This window comes from Ambystoma mexicanum, chromosome 1p (assembly GCF_040938575.1).
Source record: "Ambystoma mexicanum isolate Mex_15411 chromosome 1p, UKY_AmexF1_1, whole genome shotgun sequence".
NCBI classification, from domain to species: Eukaryota; Metazoa; Chordata; class Amphibia; order Caudata; family Ambystomatidae; genus Ambystoma; species Ambystoma mexicanum.
The window spans coordinates 913284412-913308249 of NC_090921.1; positions in this window are offsets into that span (position 1 = coordinate 913284412).

Sequence of the window (23838 nt, forward strand, 5' to 3'; positions counted from 1 at the left end):
TTAGATTTCCTTCTGTCGTCATTGGCCATTCTGCATCCTGCAGGAGTTTTCGTATGGGGTGTACTTGTATTTGAGAGTGGAGGATTCAAGCTTGCTCTGCTTCCGCCGTTAATATTATCACAAGGTTTTCCATATTTTTGAATGAAGCTGTCTTCTAATCTCTCATGCATCGTTAGGAAGTCGGCTTTCAGTCATTCAGTTCATCCAGGGCCCCCTCCGACTTTTTTAGTCGATTCGTTATTTGGGTCAAGCTTCGCTTGTTTTTTTGCCGGTGAGTCTTTATGCTTTATTTCATCGACATGCGTTCGTTTTAGGGGTCTTGGGTCGCTTAGCAGGTCCACGTTAGTTCTCACGCTATCTGAGGTGTGTAAACAGTTATTCCTGTTAGCTGGAATGCTTTGTATCAAGGGAGTCGGGATACTTAAGCCGCGGGCTTGAGAAAATGTAGACACGTCAGGCTCACGGTTTCGGCCTGCCTTATGGGCTTCCCGCACACCCGCGGCTTGCACGTTAGTTGAGCAGCCGGGGTCGAAGGAGTGTCTGGCTCTTCAATACTGTTCTCGTTCGTCATTCTTAGCGCTAGCAATTCGGAGTCAGTTGCATCAAAGGGTGATTCGCTCGCGTCAATGTAAACTGACGGCGACGGTAGAACTGGATCTGGAGCTGTTGATGTTTTGTTCGTTTTAGTCGTTTCCGGTGGCTCGCACTGTATGATGGTTCCGGCTGATTTCCCTGTTTTAGGTAAGCGATTGTCGTGACATTGTTGTGCTTCGCGCACCTGTGCTATCTGGGGCTCCTGGAATGCAGTGGGGTCTGCCTTATTTGCTGCCACTGTTGCCAGGAATTGTAATGATGGTATTACTGAATTGTCTTTCTTACAGGGGGCAACATGTAAATCGGAGTTTGCAACATTGCTTACCTCTAACTCCAATCCATTAGTCAAGTTTCGGCGCAGCTGCAATACTTTGAGGCGCGTTTGAGGGCTAGAAGGCAAAAGCCGGGACGGTGGCGGGGGCATAGACTGATTTTGGAGTGCCCCGCCTAGATTAACAATCAAAGTGCCACGTGTCATTTTGGTCGGAGCGTGGGCCGCGGGAGCTGCGGCAGACCACTGAGGCTTTTCCAAGACTCAGAATCACTGTTTGCAATGGGCGGCAGCTCCAACAATAGATAGCCGTGTATTTAAAATAAGTGCGAAGACGGGGTAAAGCAGGGGTAAAGCAGCTGAAAAGAATGCCTTATAAATGCTTTTTGAATGTAATATAAAAGTGGCAGGGAGGCAGGGGGAGTGGGGAGGGGGTAGATAGAGTGGATAGAGTGGCAAGCGTGCAGATCTTACCCACTCTGCCTCTGCTGTGAGCCGCACAGACTATTTAGGCGATTCAGCGATTCCGACACCACTCCTAAACCGCTCCAAAACCGCTCCAAATCCGCTCGTTGCAGGCGAGCTTGTAGCAAGCAGAACCAGGCAAACCCAGGCGGCCCCTCGGCACCGGTATCAACGCCAACGCCGAGGTCTCCAACACCGCGGTTTCCACCTCCTCGTCTCATCTCGTCTTGTCTCGTCACTTCAGTTAGAGGAACGGACCCTCGCCAACGCTCGTGTCAGCACGTTTCTCTGTCAAGCCGCACTGAATCGCGATGCAACAATAAATAAAACTATTGCATGACACAGGCCAGTGGCCAGTATGTAACGGCAAAGCAAGAGTGTATAAGTAATTGTTAACACATCCTTAAGTTGTTGAAAGACGGACCTTATTTTCTCTTATGTTGTTAGTGGTGATTAGACCCCCTCAGGGTCACTGTTCCTTTTGTGTATTATGTAATAAAATCAATAAAATTGTTTGATCAAAAAAAAAACAAAAAAAAAAAAAACAAAGCGCATGATGGGAATTGCTCATTGCTTCAGGATGCTATTTCAATGAACTGATCTGCGCTGTAAATATAATACTGACCTAAGTCTAACATACTAATTAACCCAACCACAATTAACATTTAACAGATTCTCGTAATAACATTTAGTGCAAATTAGCTCATGAAATAAGCTGGATGCAGACTGATGAAAAGGCATACTGCTCTGAAAATGGGAAAGCAAAATGAACTCTAAACGTGCAGGATGAACGTGCAAGAGAAATGTTTCAATTTTTTTTCAGCAGTGCAGGGAGCACAATAAGAAAGGCACAAGGAAAAAAATTGCATGATGTGGTTAGGTCTGGTTAAGGGGTGGTGCTTGTGATTGACAGGGGGTTTTATAGAAAAGGGCTTTGAGGCAGAGTAGAGAGACATTCCTGTTCTGGCATTGACGGACGAAGGAGGCAGATGTGCTGGTTGCTGAGCAGATTGAGTCCGGTGCTTGAAAGCTGACTGTATGCTGGGCTTAGGCTACATTTGTGACTCTCTGCTGGGTTGACGATCCTTAGAAAAACTGCAGTCTTGAGAATCCTTATCTGGGTTGTCCCTGTGAGAGGCAGGCAGAAAGGCTGGGCAAGATTTCACTGCCAAGTTGAGTCAGGAATATCGCCAACGATTTAGGTAAATATGAGTTTAATTGAGGTGCTGGTGATGTGAATGATACTATGTAGCACAATTTAAAACAGTTGATTTTAGGTGTTGCATTATAGATTTGAATTTCAACGTGCATGTATTACTGTGTTCATATTTCTCTTGCTGTTTTTTTTTAAGGGTATTTTTCCTGCCAAGTTTTACGAGGCCAAGGTCAATTGGCAGAAAACTACTTGCACTGTGAAGTACAATGTAGGCATAATTGTCACTCTATGTGAATTGCATAATTCTAGTTTACGATAAAGAACAAATTCCAAAAGTAATGTAGTCTTATTATGATTAGTCTGCATTCAGTCCCTTTGGTTTGACATGCATAGAGAGATACCGACGTGCAGTAAGCAATATCTCAAAGAAAACTAGCTGCAGTGAATTGTTTTATTTAGAGAGGCAGAAGGAATGTGCTGCATTTCAGTTGCATGCTTTGCATTTGTTGAAACTCAGTCAATAGGACATAATGTGCTATTGTACATAAGCTACCACAGAAGGGCATGATACATCTATTCAGAGTGTATTAAGTCAAGTATTTGTTTGCTGTTAGTGATCCTGGTAAAGAAAATGATTAGGCAGTATTCTGAAATCAGTCTCGCCACTATATAAAATACCCCAACAAGTTTACCACAATATATTGCCATGGACTATAAAAATACAACCAATTACTACCATAACAGCAATACCACGAAGTAACAGACATGCCCCCAAAATATATCTAAACCCGTCCTTCTACCATAATTCCTAGAGCTGGTAAGTACATCCCCATTGACAGCGCTGAATCAGAACCTTCACTGCATTCCCCACTTTCATCGAGATCGATCGGAATGGGGAATGCAGAGCAGGTTCTGATTCAGCACTGTCCACAATGGTGTAGCTACCAGTTGCAGAAATTATAGGAGCAGGACGGGGCACCCCTAGATGGGATAACATTTAATTGAGAGCTGTAATAAAGGTGTCTAAAACACATATACAACTCAGGAACTTTGGGGCCAAGGTCGGGGTGGGCGTCTTCAAAGGGGGATATAAAGGAGCTTTGGGAATGTGGGGTAGGCATACAAGATTCAGATACTAACATAATATGAGGAGAGCCACCTAGCTGCCATTATGAATTCAGAACCACAGATAAGTAAATCACTTGAGTTTAACACTGACAGGCCCTGCATTTCGGGCTAACATAAAATTGCATGAGACCTCTGTGGCAACGGGGTGCTGGAAGAATGATGCAAGCCAGCTGTTCCCAGGAGGTGGCAGTCACTGCAAATGGGGACAAGCAGATATTTAAAAGGTCAGTGAGGCAGGCTCACAGGTGCTCACTGGTTCTGAGGAGAATTAAACTTATTCAAACATGTTTGGGGAGGCACAGCCTCAGTATGGTCACCAGTCTCAAATTGCCCCTTGGCAGGTAGGCCTAGGAAGAAGGATGTGGGATGAGGGAATGATATGGGAAGGTGCCAATCAGTAGGTGAGTTTTGGTGTGTTGTTAGTGATGTTCATGATATACCGAATTGGTTAGATGCTTTGTGATTGTCTCCTTTCCTACAGGCTCAGGATGTCTTGTGTTTTTTCCATTTGAGCTGATCACTGGCAGAATAACCAAGTTCCGGAAGTCAGCACCATTCTTTATTACAAATAAAAAGTAATTTTTGGGGAGGAGTGGGAAGGAATGTGGCACACAGGGGAGGTGATGAATAGAGTGGTCAAGATTGTTTGCTCCAATCATCTTAAAATAACATATGTCTATCTATATAGCACTGACATAGTCCCAGCAATCATCTTAGTAGGATGTCTAATATTTTGCAACATTAATCTCAACTGTTTCTGACTATGCAAATACCGTTTTAACTGTATAAAAGATCTGACCGCATTGGGTGATATTGTGAGCTCCTATCAATCAGTGCTGTTCCACTGTGCTTTTCATTTGTGTTTGCCCAGCTGTAATAAACAGTTTTTATTCTTGTTTCGTGTACACACCTTTTGGATTACTTCTGATATCTTATCGACTACATGATCATGGAGGACCCCCAATTCAAAAGGATGGCAAACAGGTGTGCCCTTCCACTGGGATGGTAGGTTCACTAATTAGGATTCCCTTTGTAGGTGAATTAGAATTATTTAGAAGACTGGCAGGAGGCACCCTGTCCACCTTCAGAGTGGTAGTACCCTCTGATGGTGCTAGTAGGCACTCATGCAACAAGGCAGAACTGCTAACATCAGTGTCTCCTTGTGGGATTGTAGCATTGATAGGGGCCTGTAGAGTAGAATTTGATCCCATTTTATCCATGACCTATATCTCCTGCTCCCTTCGCAGTGCCTTTTCTGCTCCTGCTTTCTTCATCTAATTTCCCAGAAATGGCTTTGAAATAGGCATCAAGCGAACCCTTTGAAAATCTGAGGGAGGGACCAGTTGTAATAGCTTTTTTTGATTTCTTCCCCACCACAAATGGCACAGTAGCCTTTCACTTTGCCATGGTAGAAACCACAGTACAAAGTACCAGGTACACAGCTACTATGAGAGGGAGAGCAGGGACAATGGATTTGTATTCATTCACTCAACCACGTTGAAGGCTTGCAGGCTCACACCACCATCCTAACAGACCTCATTGGCCTGACTGCCCCAACTTTGCTTACTCCACCGTTTGCTGTGGCTTCCCCTACACCGAGAATGATGTCGTCAGGGCAGAGGTGTTCACAAATGTTCCTCCTCCTCCAATGCCAGTTTGCATCAGCAGCTCCAGCATTTCAGGCACTGACCGCAGAGTCCACCCTCCACTGCCAAGGAACTGCTTACTCTGCGATTCCCACACAGTCGCTCAAGTTTATTTGGGGCGTACAGTAAATGAAAGCCCTTAAAGCCTTGTGTAGGGCTGTTATGCCATCAATCCATTACATGCCCCATTAATGTGTATGGCAGAGGGGAGGGGCGGAACATAACTTATGTTTCCACCTCTCCCTTCTTCTCCGCCCAACAAATACTACAGCATTTGCGCCAGTGGTCGAAGTGGGCGGGAGCAGTCGGGAGCGGTGCTCCTCTACTTCTTTTAATTAGGTTTTTACCACTTCTATGCCTTTTTCTTTTTTTTTTAAAAGAAACCGTTCCGGAACGGTTTCGTTTTAAAATAAAAGTGTAGGAAGAAGTTGAAACTTGCACTTTCAGTGCACTGCACAGGACGTTTCCTTAAAGAGCAGGCACATGTGTTTTGGAGTTTTTATTGTGCATGCGAGGGGCTGCGGCGATGAGGTCTGTGGGGAGCGGTGCAGGCCAGTAGGGAACATAGTTCCAATACTTCTTTTTGATTTGCCCACTGATTTGCACAAGCATGAATTATAATGCCAGCATAAAGGCTGGGGATGACGCCAGCAAAAAGCAGGTGGAGTGGGCAGAGCACAAGCACATTACGCTGCCTTTTCATTCTCCCTTTTAACTCTGCTGGGCAAATGACGACAATTTGTTGGCGGGACCGAGTTACACAAAAGTGTAAAATTACAGGTGGCCACAGCAAAAAATATGGAAGGTACTCGAAAATGTGCTGCACAGAGTTTTTGTTCTCTGCTGCTATGCCTATGTTTGCCTCGTGGTTTTGATTGTAGGAATTCTGGAGTTATTTTGCTGAAATCTAGGTGGATTTTGAGCCTTTAATACAAAACAAAGTATGTGAAACTTAGTCCTTTGATGATTCCATCAGCAGATGTTTCTCAGAAGATCAAAACTGTAATGTAGCGGATGATATGTACAGGCAGGATTGGTGAATACTGCTCATTTTATCCATACCGCTAACATGTAACCGTAGCATACGTATACCAGGTGATGATGTATTATAATGAATGCAATACAATAGCATATATAAAAAACATATTGCAAGCAACATCCGCATTATGTGACCTTATAAAGGAACATGATGGTTGACCTTGTTCCAAACAGGTTAGTTTACATTTTCTAAAATATAATGTACACCTGGTTGAACAATATTCAATATATGTTGTGATCAGTGGCAACATATTTAACCTGTAACTGCTACCCTTCCATTAAGCCAGTAAGATAGCTCAGTGGGTTGAGCGCTCACTGCTGCGACCTGAGCGTGATCTGCAGGTCACAGATTTGAATCCTGGCAAGGCCAACTCAGCCTTTCATCCTTCCGAGGTCGATAAATGAGTACCAATTTTGGTTGGGTGATATTGTATGTAAATATGTGCTCTGTAAAGTTCTTTGGATAAAGGCGCTATATAAATACCACATCATTATCATTATCTGACAAGATAAAAGAGAGCTCCGAGATGTGTTAAATTCTGGCATGAAACAATGCAGAAACACGATGGCTTCTCATAATGGTACAGAAAAAAAGAAAAAAAGAAAAAAAACAACTTCATATTCCGCAGAGCCTTCATGACTCGGTTAATCTTTCGTCATATTTTTGATTAAATACCAACCCAAAAGGGGTTTAAATTAAAACAATGCGTATCTCTTAACTTAATCCACATGGTTATTGTGCGCTGTTTGCTATTTCAGATTATTGAGTCAAAGGAATTGGGGATTGTGGGGCGTCACGATATTACTCCCTATTTTGGTTGGCAAATCAATCCTGTACGGAAAAAGCTTCGAGAGACAGCATGCAAGGGACATGGTAAAGGAAGCTCTGATATGTCTGAAGTACACATGTTTACGGTGAAAGGGAGAATCTGTCGTTTTGTTCTTGAGGAATATGTCCTCTTTAATGTGTGCTCCCTTTCAGTCGTGTGACCTTCAACCTCCCCAGTGTCTCGCAGGGTTTATCAATCCGAATCAGCATGAGTGACAGGAAACCTGATAAAAGAGAAAAGCTGTCTCTGCTGGTGGGGCAGCAAATCTATTGAAATGTCAGTACTGAAAGGGCTGTATTTAGATTTTCTTGGTTCTGTAGTTCTTGAAAGAGTTGCGTCTTTCACACAGGAAGCATGAAAGGAAAGGCTATTAAAGTATCCATCATCATTTTCTCTCAGTGTCAGTATGATAATTTACATACCTCACCGGGTTTAAAGAAACATATGTATCCTGTAGACCTATTGCTGCTTTATCACAATAAAGCTTGTTACTGTATTTGCACGTCAATGGAATATCTGAGGGGAAATGGAAGAATGCATACTGTCACAGTATCAGTACACAAAAACCTGTCACACAGCACCAAAACACCAAAACTAACATTGGCAAATACAAAGCCAAATGTGTGAAGTCCGTTAGCCCCTGTTAGTTTCTCACCTTCTCTCTCTCTCTCTTACTCTCGAGACATTTCCACTGTCTCCCAGTTCTCTAAACCGCTCCACAGTATTTCTCTTTCTTATCTCGGCATCGCCATGGTCCTTCTATGTCTGTTTCAGATCTGTCCACCATCTATGGAATCCTTTTATATATTTCATCAGCCGTTTGGCTTATTTGGACCTCTGCATGGTCTCTTGGTTTCTTCTGAGGACTCAGTTTTCTCTTAGGCCAGGGTACCCTATGCTTGCCATGTTTTTAGGTTTTCAAATCTTTCTGTCAGAGTTCTCACTTTCTCAGTAGTTCCTTCAGCACAGGCTCTGCTAGGAAGAACACAGTTCTCAGCTGTTTTGCCTTCTTCAAGGTCCCTTGGGTAGAACTTTGCAACGAGTCCACATCCTGCACACTACTGGTCCTGGTGTCATGCTCGTGGAAGTAACAGATCTTCATCTTCTCAGATTTAGCTCCTTACTGGACTTCTCCAGGTCATATTACACACCTTGGTCGGTGGGTATATTTGTAAACCAGACCAGGACCGACCTATCTGTTGAGCACTTGTCTCACATCTTTTAATTGCCCCTTTTCTGTTTGTACCCTAATTGATTCTTTAAGCAATTATTGTTAATATTTTTTTAATTTGGCAAGTGGTAACATATCTCTGTTATTCTTGCCCGCTGGTTCCATGACTTCAAACACACAAGGTGCCTTCTGCAATATCTTGGATCTTGTTTGTGGTTGTGGTTTTGGTTCCTGGTGCTACATATCTGCCTCTTATCACAGGGGTAACAAGTGTTGCATTCCATACTGACCATGTGATTCATGGGTAGCTTGGAATCGGCTTTTCCATCTGATATGTAGCAATATTGGTTTTGCTAAACCCTCATGGATAAATACTGATTTTATATCACGATTTGTTCCAGTCAGGGACACATTCTTCTGGGACTTGTAGATGTGCTGTGCTTTTCGAGGTTCTGAAATAAATTCTTAATAGGGAAACATAATACAGCTCCCAGTGGGCATGAATAGCATAGGGAATACCACTCTATCCAACCTCTGGGAGAAATGTCGGGTAGCGGCGGGACCGCGCCAGACCCCTGCGCAATGCTCTGTTTGTGGCAGAGGGTGGGGAGTGAATCTATATCACCTCAGATGCTAATTCGGATTCTGCTTGTGCACCAGAACATGTGCTCATCCCTGAAGGGGCATGCACAAGGCACTGCCCAGTGCGATGAAAGAGTCAGCATTACAGCTCATGGCTCTTGGAACACTACATGCCATCATCAGTGCCCCATGCCATAACACTGTCATCCATCAACACAATGGATTGCACATGGTACAAGCACAACACACACACACAGATGTTATCTGCCATGCATGGCGCCAGGAGAGCACACACCTTCAACAGTGTATGAAACCAAAAATTAGTTTCCCAAGAGATCATGTGTGTTGCTGATTCATGAAAGTGACTTCAGTCATTATGGCCTCATGGTCTAAGAGTAGAGGTTCCAAGATGCAAAGCATGTTCATAGGTAGGTGGAGTCCAGAGTGTGGTTGTCCATGTTGCCTGCTGCAAATGCACAAAACAATGTGTGAATCACAAAGGATTCTCCCGGTTCACATTGTTTGGTGGTTATAGGGATAGTCTGACCATGTTGCCACTTCTTGGCCTCAGTCCATGTGTAAGTGATTTCAATCCGGCACACACCTAAGTCAACGCCTAGCGTGTAATGCACAACTGAAATCCTTATACATTTTTGTGTCTAAAAGTTCTTTATTCTGAACGATGTACCACTCATATCATGCCCCTCTCTTGGACCCCCTCTCCCCCCCCCCCGGTCACACTGAACCAGGAATCAGGCTGGTTTGCAAAGTTAAAATATTTATTTATGTATTCACAATTCAATCACACTATGTTTTAATGGGTTCACAATAATCACCAATGGGGTGATGTAACACTAAATAATCTCTTTAATACACAAGGAGTAATAGTGAGCAAAACAATTCAGCACAGAAATAATACTTTTGTGTTTGTGTTCAGATCAAATAGCAGTGTGGTTACTAGTTCCCCCTGCACACCCCTCAACCCCCCAAAAGGCAATGTAAAGAGATAGGGGGAGAGAGCAGGTGTTCAGGAATGGCAGAATTCAACACAGAATATCAATCCCAATTTCCCCCCAGCAACACAAGAGAAAAACAGAATTGATTGGCAAGCGGTCAGAATGGTTTAAAGTTATCTTGAGAATGGATTGGGTCAGAACAATAAATATGGTTTAAATTGCTGAAATTATTGAAATTCTTATGGGAGCCACTTTGGATAGTTACATACAAACACTAGCAATGATTTCATACTAAGAAGCAATGGGAAATCTTAAAATTAAGGTCTGAAGCAATCAAAAGCTGTTTTACATGTGTCAGAATTTCCCAAAAACGAAATTTGCAGCAAACTTTTCAGTGGGCGGTAATTGTGATAACGGGAGAACCGTATGGATTTGGGATGGGGTTATAAATGTGAATTAAAGCTGTGGATGTTAGCTACTAGCACAAAAACTAAGGAAGTTATGGACGTTTTAGTGGAGGTTGTTTTTTCGAGATAGGCGCAAGAATGGATAAACGGGAATGCGCTTTTAAAATAAAAAAAAAGGAGTTCTTACACTAAAGGATGACTATGAATAAATGAATACCACACAAGAACACAGCCACTAGATCAGGGCGACTGACTTCAGTGAAGCTTGCCTACCTCAGATGAAAAATATCAGTGCAAAGATAGTTTTAACAATACTAGCACAGGAGGAAGATAGGAGGGATAGGATAGAGAATTCAGGCAATTCAAAAGTACTCCTAACAATGCAAGTTCTGAAGACAAGATAAGATGGATTTTAGATAGGGATTGGCTATGGACAGTACATATGCTAGTGACACAGTTCTATCTATAGATACTCACTAGATATGTTTTTACACAGAACTGTCAGGATTCTGGTCAGGGATTCCGGTCAGGGATTCTGGTCAGGGATTCTGGTCAGGTCAGACTGCTGGGCACACCGGACTGGACTGGGTCTGCAATCAGCAAGGCACTCTGGTCACCGAACGGCAGGACTGGACTGGATCTGCAACACACTCTGGTCACAGGACGGCACAGGATGGACAGAATCTGTCCTTTTTGGTTCTGATGATAATTGTTTCAACAAGCAAGCACTACAGCACAGCCCGGCTGTATATATTTTGAAGCTTCCCCTTAGGTGGTGGGATTCTGGTTCTGGAATTTAAGGCCTAGCTGAGAGTGGTTCAGCTATTAAATGTGCCTTTCTGCTTTGCCAAGTTTCTGGAGTCTGGAGCAAGTAAGATGGATAGTTCTGCCGCAGGGTTCTCCCCCAGCATTGGGATAGTGGGTGAATCTGTTTGTTTCTGAGTGCTGAGCTGTCTCTGTTTATGCTTATGATAAAGGGGTGTGTGTGCTGGTTTATCCTAAGCTCGCCCCTTGGACAGGGATTGGTCAAGGTCTCCTCTCTGTCTTGATAGGAGGAGAGAAACAGGGTGTCACCTTAATGGTGTAGGTTTATGAGGCCTAGAGTCCAGCCCTAGCCTCTTGAACACAAAATCTACTTTTAGTACAATACATATTTCCACATTTGTGACTTCTATAACCATCATGTATACAGATTACATATTTTGTGTTGCTCCTCCAAGCCCCATCGCTGTAGGATCTTGTGTCTGCTTTCCACCGAATTTCACCCATTTTTTCAGGAACACAATGTCCAGTTTATCAGCAAATTTGTGCAATCGTGCACGTATAACATGGACATAAGTGTATAAAGTTTCAAACTTCTATCAGAAATACATTTTGTGTAATATTACATTTTCCGCCGTTTCCTTGCACAATATGTCACACGATCTTGCTGCCTCTTGAAATGACCAGCAAAATTTAGATTCACAAATATATTATTTTTGTATTTTTAACAAATTTCAGTGGCAAGTTATATGTATTTAAACAATATGTTCTTTGTGAATGTTTAGCCAGAAATGGCTGTTTGTCTCCGCCTCCTTCTGTTTCCCTGCAGTTCAAGAGCAGTCTCCTCCCTGTTGTTCCTGGCAGAGGACATTAACATCCCTTCACAATTAGCATTTCCTTTAGCTGGAGGATGCCCATTGTTTCATTCCCCACAGCAGCCCAAATTCTTCCCCCACCCTATAATCCTCACTTAGGTGTGATTTCCTGGTGGAGAGGAGCTGGAAGGAGAGCTATTATTCCAGTGTGGGTGGCTTTTAGTCAGGCTGAGTTTAAAGGTTAATTCTGTTGCATTTTTCCTTGGTTTAACAACAAACTTGTGATTTCAAACTAGCAGCTAGAACTCTTATTTCAGATTCTAAACCATGGGATTAACAATTACAACATAGGTTACTCTCAGGAACAGGCCATTTAGATTTCAAACATTTGGCTTCAGTTTATACAGGTTTCAAAGTTTATCATGCAGGCTTCTGACAGCTATCATTCAGTCGGCAGAGGGTACTGTGCCCACATTTTGACAGATTCCACAGGCAGGCAACTTTTGCTGTGGATGTTTCTTTGATACTTTTAGCTTTTCAGAACATTGTATGTTCATAATGATTTCTTGAACTAAGTGAATTGTAGCACCCAGCAAGAATTCTGGATGTTTAAGGGTGTTTTTTGTCGGCATTCTGCAGTTTCAGGAACAAAGTATGAAGATTTAAAGCACGATTTTTGGATTTCCTTTAGCAGAGCACTGCTTTTCCCTTTGTACTCCATTTTCACTTGTTGTGGAGCCCAGTGACATATTCCAGGAGTGAGATCTCTGTTCCCCCACTGACAACATGTGTGGTAGATTGGGCCACCATCTTTTTGTGCTTTGCAGAGTGCGATTTTCAGAGGTTCTGGAGCGCACAAGGGTTTAGCGGCCATTTTGATGTTTCTGGCACCATCAGAACACAGGGATGCCGCATGGCAGAGCAAAAGTGGGTTAAGACATCCCACACATGTAGGCATGTGTCCAATAAACACAATGCATGGTGTGTCATGGAATGCACTCTTCTGAAGGTGCAAACTACAGAAACCATGTCAAGACATAAACATGTCATGTTAAGGTATGTCTTGTAATCATATGTCATGTTTGTTTGTTTGTTTGTTTGTTTGTTTTATTACTTATATTGCGCACCAGACCCAAGGGTAACCGGGCGCATTTTATACGACAGCTCAAAACTTTGTTACAAGATCACATGGCAAAAATAGCAAAAATAGATCAACAAGAATAATATAAAACAAAATATACAGGAGTATACACAAAATATACAGGAATATACAGCATGTGGAGTGTAAAAGCATGTGTTTACGGTCCTAGGCAGAGATTCCTAGGCTTGAATATGTTCAGGCAGTAGATGATCTAAAGTGTATCTGCATTTTTGATCCACGTTATAAGGTTGTGTCGGAAGGTGGGGTAGGGTTGGTCAGTCTTCAAGGTGGATGGTAGGGCGTTCCAGAGATGAGCTGCTTTCACCTGAAAGCTGCAGCCGCCGACTTTAGTCAGTTTGACTCTAGGTATGGATAGGTTATTGGAGTTAGCAGATCTAGTAAGTCGTGTTGGTATTAGTTTGGTGAATCTGGCAGAGAGGTACTGCGGTGCGGCATTGTTAAGGCATTTGTGGACCAAAGAGGCAACTTTTAGTTGGATTTTCTCCTGAGTAGAGAGCCAGTTGTTAGCTCGTCTGAGTGCGGAGATGTGGGCTCTCCTGGGAATGAAAGTGCTGCTCTAAGCGCGTTGTTTTGCATAATTTGAATTCTTTTGATGACTTCCTTGTTAGCCCCAATATAGAGCGAGTTGCAGTAGTCCAGTTTTGATAACACGAGCGCTCTAGCGAGTGTGATGCAGCTATCATTTGATAGGAAGGGTTTGCCTGCTCTTATCAATTTGCAGGTATAGGCGGTTGCTGAAGCCATCGCATTGACCTGCTTGTTGAAAGAAAGGGTGGAGTCCAGGTAGAAACCCAGAGTTTTAACCGCGTGGGCGGTTGTGATTTGGTTGTTGTCGATATTGAAGGAGGAGTAGTTGGGGCCCAGTTTTTTGAGGGTGGGTGGTGTGCCCAGGATGATGATTTCAGTTTTGTCATCATTCAGGCATAGACCGTGTGTGGCCATCCATGCCTGGATGATGAGATACACTCTGTTCACCAAGGCCAAATCCTTGTCGTAATCACCGGTAAGTGGTAGGAGAATCTGGGTATAATCTGCATAATTAGTTTAGGTGATACCAAGAAGGTCCAGATTATCGAAAAGTGGCTTAGTGAAGATGTTATAGAGTGTAGGCTAAACACAGGATCCTTGGGGCACACACCACATGTGATGGGGATGGAGTCTGCTGCCGCAGTGGTGGAGAAGACTCTCATTGTCCTGTTATTGAGGAAGGACTGGATCCATTTTGTGGCTTCTTCTGAGAAGTGCGTGGCTGTATCCAGGTGCCTGCAGAGGACCTTGTGGTCAACAAGGTCAAATGCGGCAGATAAATCCAGGAGGAGGAGTAAGGCTGGTTTGCCTTGATCCCTTAGCTCTTCAATTTGCGCCTTTAGGTCTAAGAGGGCAGTTTCGGTTCCATGCTGGGGACGGAAGCCAGACTGCCGTACTCCTAGTAAATTGTTGTTTTCAAGGTGTGTCTGTATTTGTGAGTACGCCACTTTGTCTATGATTTGTAGGAGGAATGGCACAGTGGTGATTGGGCGGTAGTTTGTGGGTATGGGTATGTTATGTTAAGTTATGTTATTGGGATTTGCACACTGACATTTTCTTGTTCTACAGGCACACACATGGGACTGAAATGAAAAAAGGGGGTGGTTAGGAGAGTAAAGGGAAAGGACCTCATGCTGTACTTGATGTGTATAGTACCAGGAACAACTGGCTTCTGTGTGGTGTCCGTTCTTTGTGGACAGTGATTAACACGCTGGAGCTATTTTGTTTTCAGATGGGAGACATCAAGGGGCCGATTCATGGAACAAATGTGCGCTGAAAATCTTGGCGCAAGCTGGCGCAAGAGTGAAAAAGCAAGCGCACGTGTGCGATTCATGGAAGGGCCTGCGCGTGTTCACTGGGGGATGTGCGTCAAACTGAGCGTAGCGCGCATGGGCACACACGTCAGAGCAACATCCCGAACGATGTGTGTGACGCGCACAGCGAAAGCGCACAATGTCGGCGGACACACTAAAAAAGGGGTGGGACACAGGGCGTAACACGCAGAAGGGGGACAACGCGTGAGAAAGAAGGCGTAACTGGGGAAGTACTGCAGGGAAATACACGGAACGCCCAAACACACGCGAACATTACGTATTCATGGAATCGAATACGGGAAACCCGCACATGCTAAAAGGTGCGCAGAGGCGTCAACACGTCCGCCACACGAAGGCAGGCGGAAGCATCCCCGCGCAGTATAAAAGTGCATGCAACAACAAACACGTATATACAGCTACGATGAATGCCCCATTTGTTGCAGCACTGATCGTGGGACACCACAGGAGGAGGAGAATAGCCAGGCCCCGCATTTTTTTGCCCTGGGCCAGCCTTTTTGGGATGCCTGACGACCAGGTCTATGGCAGGTATAGGTTTCCACCTCATGTCATTCTAGATCTGGTCAGGGAGTGGGAAGATGACCTTACATCCGCCACCCTGTGCTCCCAAGCATTGAGCCCCTTGGAGAAGGAGCTCAATGTTCTGCTTTTTTGGCCATTGGGTCATTTCAGCGGACAACTGCCATAGTGGGGGGGGTCTCACAGCCCACGCAGTCACGCTGCCTACACCAGGTGTTGAAAATCATGACTGCGTGCCCCTCAATCCACAGGCACATATACATGCCCAGAACTCCCTCAGAAAGGCAGGCCGTGGTCCAGGACTTCTACAAGGTGGCATACTTCCCCAAAGTGCTCGGTGCCATAGATTGCACCCATGTGGCCCTACGTCCACCTAGGGCCACTAAGCACATCTATCGAAACCGCAAGCACTGGCATTCCATCAATGTGCATGTTGTATGTGATGCAAAGGGAATCATAACCTCTGTCTATGCAAACTACCCTGGCTCAACCCATGACAGTTTCATATACAGAATGTCTGCCCTGAGCCGGGCCCTGGAAGCTGGGAAGCATGGCGATACATGGCTCCTAAGTGAGTACAAATGCCTGTGCACATGCATGCATGTCACACACAGACAAATACACAAACCCAACTAATCACAACCATTACCACCTCCCCAGGGGACAGTGCCTACCCTCTGAGCAACCACATGATGATGCCAATCCGGAACGCCACCACACCACCCCAGGTAAGATACAACGCTGCCCATATTGCATCCAGGGCCATAGTGGAGCGCACATTAGGAGTGCTCAAGTCACGCTTCCGCTCCCTTGACCGCTCTGGCGGCCAGCTACTATATGCACCCCCAGTAGTGTTCAGGATCATTTTGGCAGCATGTGTCCTGAACAATGTTGCAACACGGCAGGGTGTACCGGTGGACATGGTGGTTCCCCCACATCCCCAACCACAGGCACAGGCGCTGCCCATGGTAGGGGAAATGGCAAGTGGCGAGGCAGCCTGGACCCAGCTTGTGGCCACAGTTTTCACCTAAACTCCCACCCCTGCGGAGTGCACACAGGCCTGGTACATACCAGGTGACAATCGATGATGACAAAGAGACAGTCAACTGTCACAACCTTACCACCCGGAGGATGTTGCCATGGAAGTTCTACATTGTGTGCATGCCTAGCTACTTAAACATAACCAATCCTGTGTGATCAAATGGAACACATGCAAGGTATGTATTACCCCCCCCTGAAAATCAGGCCATGACAATCACTGGTATGTCACCCAAACCCTCCCTAACCACATAACCCTTGTCTGCCACACCATGACATGGCATGCAACAGCAAAAGCCCAACACATGACCAATAAGATACGAAGTGATATGTGATAAATGGAAAGTGGCCCGAGACAATGACGCCTGACATGGAATCAGATGAAAGGACTGAACAAAAACCTCCCACACATTCCAAGTCATACACAAATGCCTTCCACCAGTGGTATCTTGAACACAGCACTGAATGCCTGTTCACATGCACATTGGGCAAGGCAAAATCGCTACTCCCGAACCCGTGTGTTGTGTGTGTCTCCTGCTACACACTGCTCAGCACACAGCACAGTGAGCAGCCATTGTTTTGGGGATACACCTTGAGCATCACATGAAAAGGACAAAGAAAGAAATAACCTATGGACGCATGTACACGATCCCCAAATGGTAATTGATCATGCGCTGCAGGGACACAGCGTGCCGAGAAGGCAATATGTGTGCACCTGTGGGCATTGAAGGGTGGTTGTACATGTGGTGGAGCATTGTGCAACAGTGTGAGTCAGTAGGGACATGCACTCAATATATGCATGTGAAATGAAGTGATCCCCAGTGTCCTGTACACAACAATGCCCATTTGTGTTCACCCCAGCATGTCAAAGCACAACAATCCCCTGACACCTGAAAAGTAAATACAACACAGGAACAGCCATTGACCATCAGAACACATCATGTACATAGTACCCCACAATGACATTGTTAGAGTGTGCCCAAACACTGTAGCCCAGGCTTACTGTCCAACAACAAAAGGCCCTCCCTCATTTACACATCACCATGACGTTCTGAACAACTGTGTCTGGGGAATGTAGCCTTCTCCCTTTTAGTCTACCTGGCTACAGGATCCCCCTACCCCTTGGTCTTCATGTGCCACCTTGTGTGTAAATAGGGTGCAGCCCCCTCAGAGGCCTCCTTGACTGGTAAAAATCCCAAATCGCAGAGAACTCCAAGGAGCCAAACCCCCAAACCAGGGAAAAAGCCTCTAGGCACAAAAAAAAACCTGGAAGAGTCTCCAGTAGATTACTTGAAGTGGAAAATAAAAGTCCAGGCACATATACAAGCAGAATGATAGAACTACCAAGGTAGCACAGTTCAACAATGGTTCAACAGGATGGGTACCTTTTTCTGGAAACAACATACAATGAGGATGCAACAACTGATGGGTAGTGTCACAGCTCTGGTCTCCAGTCGCAGTAGTGGCGCAAACCAACCACCCCCTTCCGAACTCTGGGCGCCTGCAAGGTAAAACTTACACAGGCCTCCGAGACCCCGGCGGGGAAAGAGGGTCAGGGATCTGTTGGTTGGACAGGCATTGGTATTCAGGATAACCGGAAAGAGGGGCAGGAGAGGGGAGTTGGATTGGCAAGGGAAAGTAGGCAAAATACAAAATACAACTATAGACAATAACACATACTCAATCAGACAAATCATGTTCTACATGCACATTGTACTAAATGAGTCAAATGCAAGACAAAGAGAGACTTATCTCTGGGGTGAGTGCTGGCCTCCTGCCTGCGCACTCTCAGGTCCGGTAACAGGATCAGTTCAATGCTGCAAAGAGGGCTTGAGTTACTAATCTGTACAACACACACACAACACCATTCATGCTCCAAAGTAAGTGACTTCTCCACAAACAAACTCTCTTGTCTGCTGCTATGTACGTATACGTTAGCTTGCCCCCATGATGGTTCATACACTGTCAATGCAGTAAGGCCGGCGCACGTGGGCACGCCGTAAATGGAAGACCAATGCGTCAAGAATCACACATGATAGAATGGTCCCTGGGTGAGCTGCTAGTTGCGTATAGCGAGGTGCGACTTCATCACAAGTTGTGTTCTGGCAGCTGTGGATTACAATAGGTGGTGCAAGTGGGAATTTTCACATGCAAATGATATGCACTGCACACAAGTCTGTGCCTCGCTGGGTGTTCCTGTGCGCTGTATAACTTTCTGGCTAGGAATGCTACTGTGCTAATAACTCCGCTTCTACAGAGCAGGGTGGACTGGAGGATATGTGTGACAGCCCCTGTGTGTGCCCCTGACAACTTGTAAAGCTACTAGGCATTTGTCCCTCAACGCATCTTAGCTGTACTGTGCGCTTCTACAACAATATCTGGCCAAGCTCCCCAGCACTTGCGCTACTTAGCATGCATGTGCAAGTGGCCTTGTGGAAGGTTGGCTGCGCTGTGGCTCCTTGTGCTGCTCACCTTGCTTGGAGCTCCTGAAAACACATCTGCTTCTGTCGGACGTCTGAGCACAAGCCCTGTGCTTCTGCTTGCGCACACATGCGCACGTCTGTACCACCTTATGTGGCCAGGTTTCTGTAGTACTTGGCCCTGTGTCTGCTGGCAAAGGTAGTTTGGAGGCTCATTTTCCTGCAGAAAGGCCATAAAACATATTAATAATGCCGGAAAGTTCCCTGTGTGTGTGTCTTCATGCTGGTTGTCACTGGTCCATGTTAGAGACCTACATCAGAACTCCTCCCACCATCACTGCGACTTTGACAGGCAAAAGGTGCAGGCTACTGTCTACAGCATGAAGTGCATCATGCACATATGCAGGCAAGAAAATAACATACATCACAATCCACATCAATTAATGGACACACCAATCATTTACTCACCCAAATAGATTACAGACATGCCGTGGATAAAACCCACTCAATCCCCACTAGGGGTGTTAACACAAGTATTACAGCAGCAGACAGGCCACAGATATGACGAATGTCCAAAGCCCATGTGTAAATGTTTGTTACACCGAACCATCCTTGCGAGCCCATGGATAAGGAAAGCAGGAGTGGCCTATGTGAGTCAAGACACCAAGCTGAAAACACATACACGAGACAAGCTTGAAGGGCCCAGCTGGAACAGACAGTGGATGCTTTCAAAAGCCACAAAGCACCAAACCGTCACATGAATGCACAATAGACAAGCAATTTTCAACTATATTAACTAATTAAACTAACTTTATATTACCTACATTACCTAATTAAACTAACTATCAAAAACGATATTAACTAACTAAACTAACTAGAAAAATCAAAAAATGGCCACATGCGACCCGGGTGGGGGGAAGGCACCCAGGAGGGGGGAGGTACAGGGTGCACCTCAACACCCACATGCAATGATGTTGAGACAAATCAAAAACCTCCATGGGCTCAACGCCTGCACAGCCCGACCTGTGCGGGAGATAACTCGTTGTCCTCATCAGCCTCTGTCTGAAAAGGTTGACGTGGCACAGTACCCTGACCATGCCTAGGCGCAGCTTGCCCCTCATCGGCAGCAAGTCTGCGGGACTGGTGAGCCTGGTTCTGTGCAGCGATGACACATAGGTCAGCATGTAGAACCTCACATGATACGGGGGCTTCCTCTTGCAAGGTAACACATGTAACATGGAGTTTTTCCTGCATGGCCTGGCTGGACAACTGGTACACCTCCTGTCAAGCATGTAGCTCAGCTGAGATGGTATTCTCTAGCTGCTCCAACTTCTCCTCTGGGACATCATGAGCACAGCCAGAGTAGATTTGAGGGATTCATAGTCAACCCGCATGGCCTCCATGTGTACCTCTGCGTGAGCAGCAATTGCTTAATGCAAAGATACCATTTCAGCCCGGCGTGCCCTGTCTGAGGCCGCCATGCCCAGCCTGAGCGAGCGGACCGTGGACTGTGCCACCTGCTGCTGGAGTTCCACCTTCCTAGCAGGGGGTAGCACGTATTGGGCCACACGTTCCATGCTCTCAGCGATGTTATCAATTGCTGTTCTGAATTGGCAACCATGTCTTGCTCCCACTCAGTATACCCCAGTGGTGCGCAGCCACCGCTTTGCTGGGCTTGACACCTGCAGGGCCCAAGGAGCCGACCTCCTTGTTGGGTTGGCATAGCCCGTGGCTGCAGGACTACATTCCTCCGTCGACCTCATGCCCCAGGCACATCAGCAACTGGAGTGGAGGGTGACCCTGCATCCCTATCCACCACAGGCGGAGGTCCCACCACCGTCTGGCCCCTCAGTGCAGGTGTCGTGGACAGAGGAGCGTCCACATCAGAGCACTCACCCCTGACGAATGGACCTGATGCACATCCAACTCGACATTGTCATCAGAGTGATATTCCGAGCTAGACTCATTGCCAGCCCTAGACAAGATGGTCTGTAACACAAGTGGGTTTTCGTGGCCTTCCACCCCACGATCCCCACTTGTGCTGGGTTGCTGGTGTGATACCAACCCTGTGTCTGGCATGAAAACATCATCCTCTGGCTCCATTGCTTCATCATCTGAAAAGTGGAGAAAAGATAAACATTAGTACACATGTCAGAAGCACATAACACACACACACATAGACATCACATTATCAGCCAACACATGAAGCTGACATGTCACACACAAATGAGAATCTGACATGCATCCAGTGGCCTTGATATGCAAACACATACCAAAAGCAGAAATGGATGTGTCTAAATAGCAAAGCCTACACAAGTACAAAATATAGTATATGAACTCCATCAGACACCACCTCCGTCAGGCACATGTCACAGGCAGAAAAGACAGATGGCATCTAAGAGATGCAACACACCATAAGCATTTCTGAACTGCAAAATGACCACAGCTGCAATTGATTCCAAACACACAATGACACAGGTACCACGCATGTAGACATCCATCTATAAAGCATCATCATCAATATAGCTAAATCCATCTGCAGCTTGGCCCGTACCGTGTGGCATGTGCCATGTAGATATAGTGAATGTCACAAGCAAAGCAAGGGCCTGCAACCAGGCATGAGGGACCATGACGCCCAGTACTGTCCGAGCTGCAGTCCATGAGGCCTCCACAACACCCCTCAGGGCTTGATTGAGCAGATTGGGCTATGAATGTGCCAGATTACATCATTCCATGTGGAAATCACCACGGCCAGGACCCACCATAGTAGCTAAGTGGGCCTGGGCATACACATACTGCACAACAGTGAACCTTTGGGATCATGCCAGTTCCACATAATGTGCGCAATGCAGAAATCTCACCAGCATAAACGTTGATCAACTACATATTAGTCAGTCAACAAAAAAGCTGCGGAAGACACATGTGTAAATGGACACTTTCACAAACACATAAGTGAATACTCGCAATGTTGCAGCACACAATGTTGAAGCTGCTTGCATATGTACATGTGAAAGCATTCAAAAACACCCATTTCCCCATACACCTGTATTGTGAACATGACCAGCATCCAATACACCAAAGCAAGCAGCTGTAACACTGCTTGCTTTGATTTATGTGGAAGTGCACACATACAAACGTGAAGGATGCTCCACAGTCATCACAACCCGATTGGCAGGCTACATCCAATCAGTGCCCTATGCCAGGTACAGGCCGCACGTTGACCAATAAACTAATCTAAACAACCACAAGGGAGTTCCAATACTTAGTACATGTGTCACAGGATGCACCTGTGCCCGTCGCATACATGACAGAGAAGGTATGAAAAACAGTCCATACATGCCAGGTGACTTTGACATTGCATCAGTGAGTAGTCATGTAGAAGGGTGTAAACCGGCTCAGAAGTGGGTTGATGCAGTGCAGAACATGTGTACGTGACCCACTATCTACATGAACAAGTACATTAAGAAGCCTACCAATAAACACGAAGGCAGTGCAAGGGCAAGTTCAGGCATCACGTGCAATGTGCATGCAATTTGTTGCATGGCTACAAGCAAACCCCCCACCCCCCTAAGTAAAAATGCAGAGAGGCATTGCATGGCAGCGAAAGGGTGACCAGAAACCTGTGTATTGCCAGACAGTGTTGACTAGCGTCAATTGCATCCGCTGAGTCAACTGACAACACAGCAGATAATGATGGGACAGTAAGCAGGACACATGATGAACCCTCAATAGTACACCCATGTGTGCAGAAACCACTACACCAGCTGAAAAGAGTCAGTGGGCCTGAAACAGGGGGAGGCCTGTGCCCCACACAGACTGTGACACCCTAAACCTGTGTGTGATGCTGGCCTGAGCCAGAGTGGGCATGGAATTGATGATCAAATGCAATGAAATGTAGGTCATCCTGGCCATGTACTACTATGATCGTACTGTCAAGGACACATAGGGGCATGCATGGAATGCATATGGAGCATGAATGGGCACTCATGTCCCTCCGGAGCATCTGCCATCTGCACAGTCCAAGTGAGACACCCTGCATCTAGGACAGAGGATATACCCCATTGCATGTGTCTGGCAGGTTGGCTGGTGGAAGTTTTCATGTACACAGGAGCCTTGAACAGGCCATTGCAGTACGCCAACATGATGCACATCAGTGCCATGGTGGAATTGGGGTACAGGGGGGTGGAGGGGCAAGGGAGAATGCCTACGTGGAGTACCCACATGCAGGCAGAAGACACATGCATGTCAGCCATGCAATGACATAGTCCCAGTGTTGAGAGGAAAGACACCCCAGGCTACATGCATAAGTGCCAGTGAGCTGGAACATGGACCGGAGGGGCAGCCAGGTGACTAGCATGTGAGTAGGGTGCAAGTGTGGCCATGAGGACAGTCTCCGTCTGCTCTACATGTCCAGCATCCTGCACAGCAGGCACGCATCATTGAAGCATTGCATGACTTGCACATGGGAACCATGTACACATGACATGTTGTGGTAGTCAAGCACAACACATCACACAAGAAAACCACACATGTCCTCGACAAACACGCAACAACACTCACTGGACGGGGCATCAAGTACAGCATCTCTCCCACTCCTTCGACCATTCCTGCTGGTATGAACTCTGCAGCGACTGACTCGTGCAAAGTGAGGTCTTCCTCCTCAGGTGGTGGCCCACTGCCAGTCACCAGAGTCATGTTTTAATTAGAGGCACGCTTCACCTTAGTATTGCGTTTGAGGTCATCCCACCGCTTTTTGCACTCTTGAGCTGTGCGCACCTCATGGCCGAATGCACTCACACGATCCGCAACTTGCTTCCAGTGGGACATAAAATGGGCAGCAAATGCCGCCCTGATCAGTACGGGCTGTGGCGCTGGTGGGTTGAACCGAGGGAGTGGCAGGTGGAACGAGGACAGAAGCCCTGACTTGCATCAGTGGCTGCAGTGTGCCCTGGAATGGACCCTGCGCAGCAACATCTGCTGTGCCAGGGTCATTGGCCGGGCCTGTCCTGGATGGTAGAC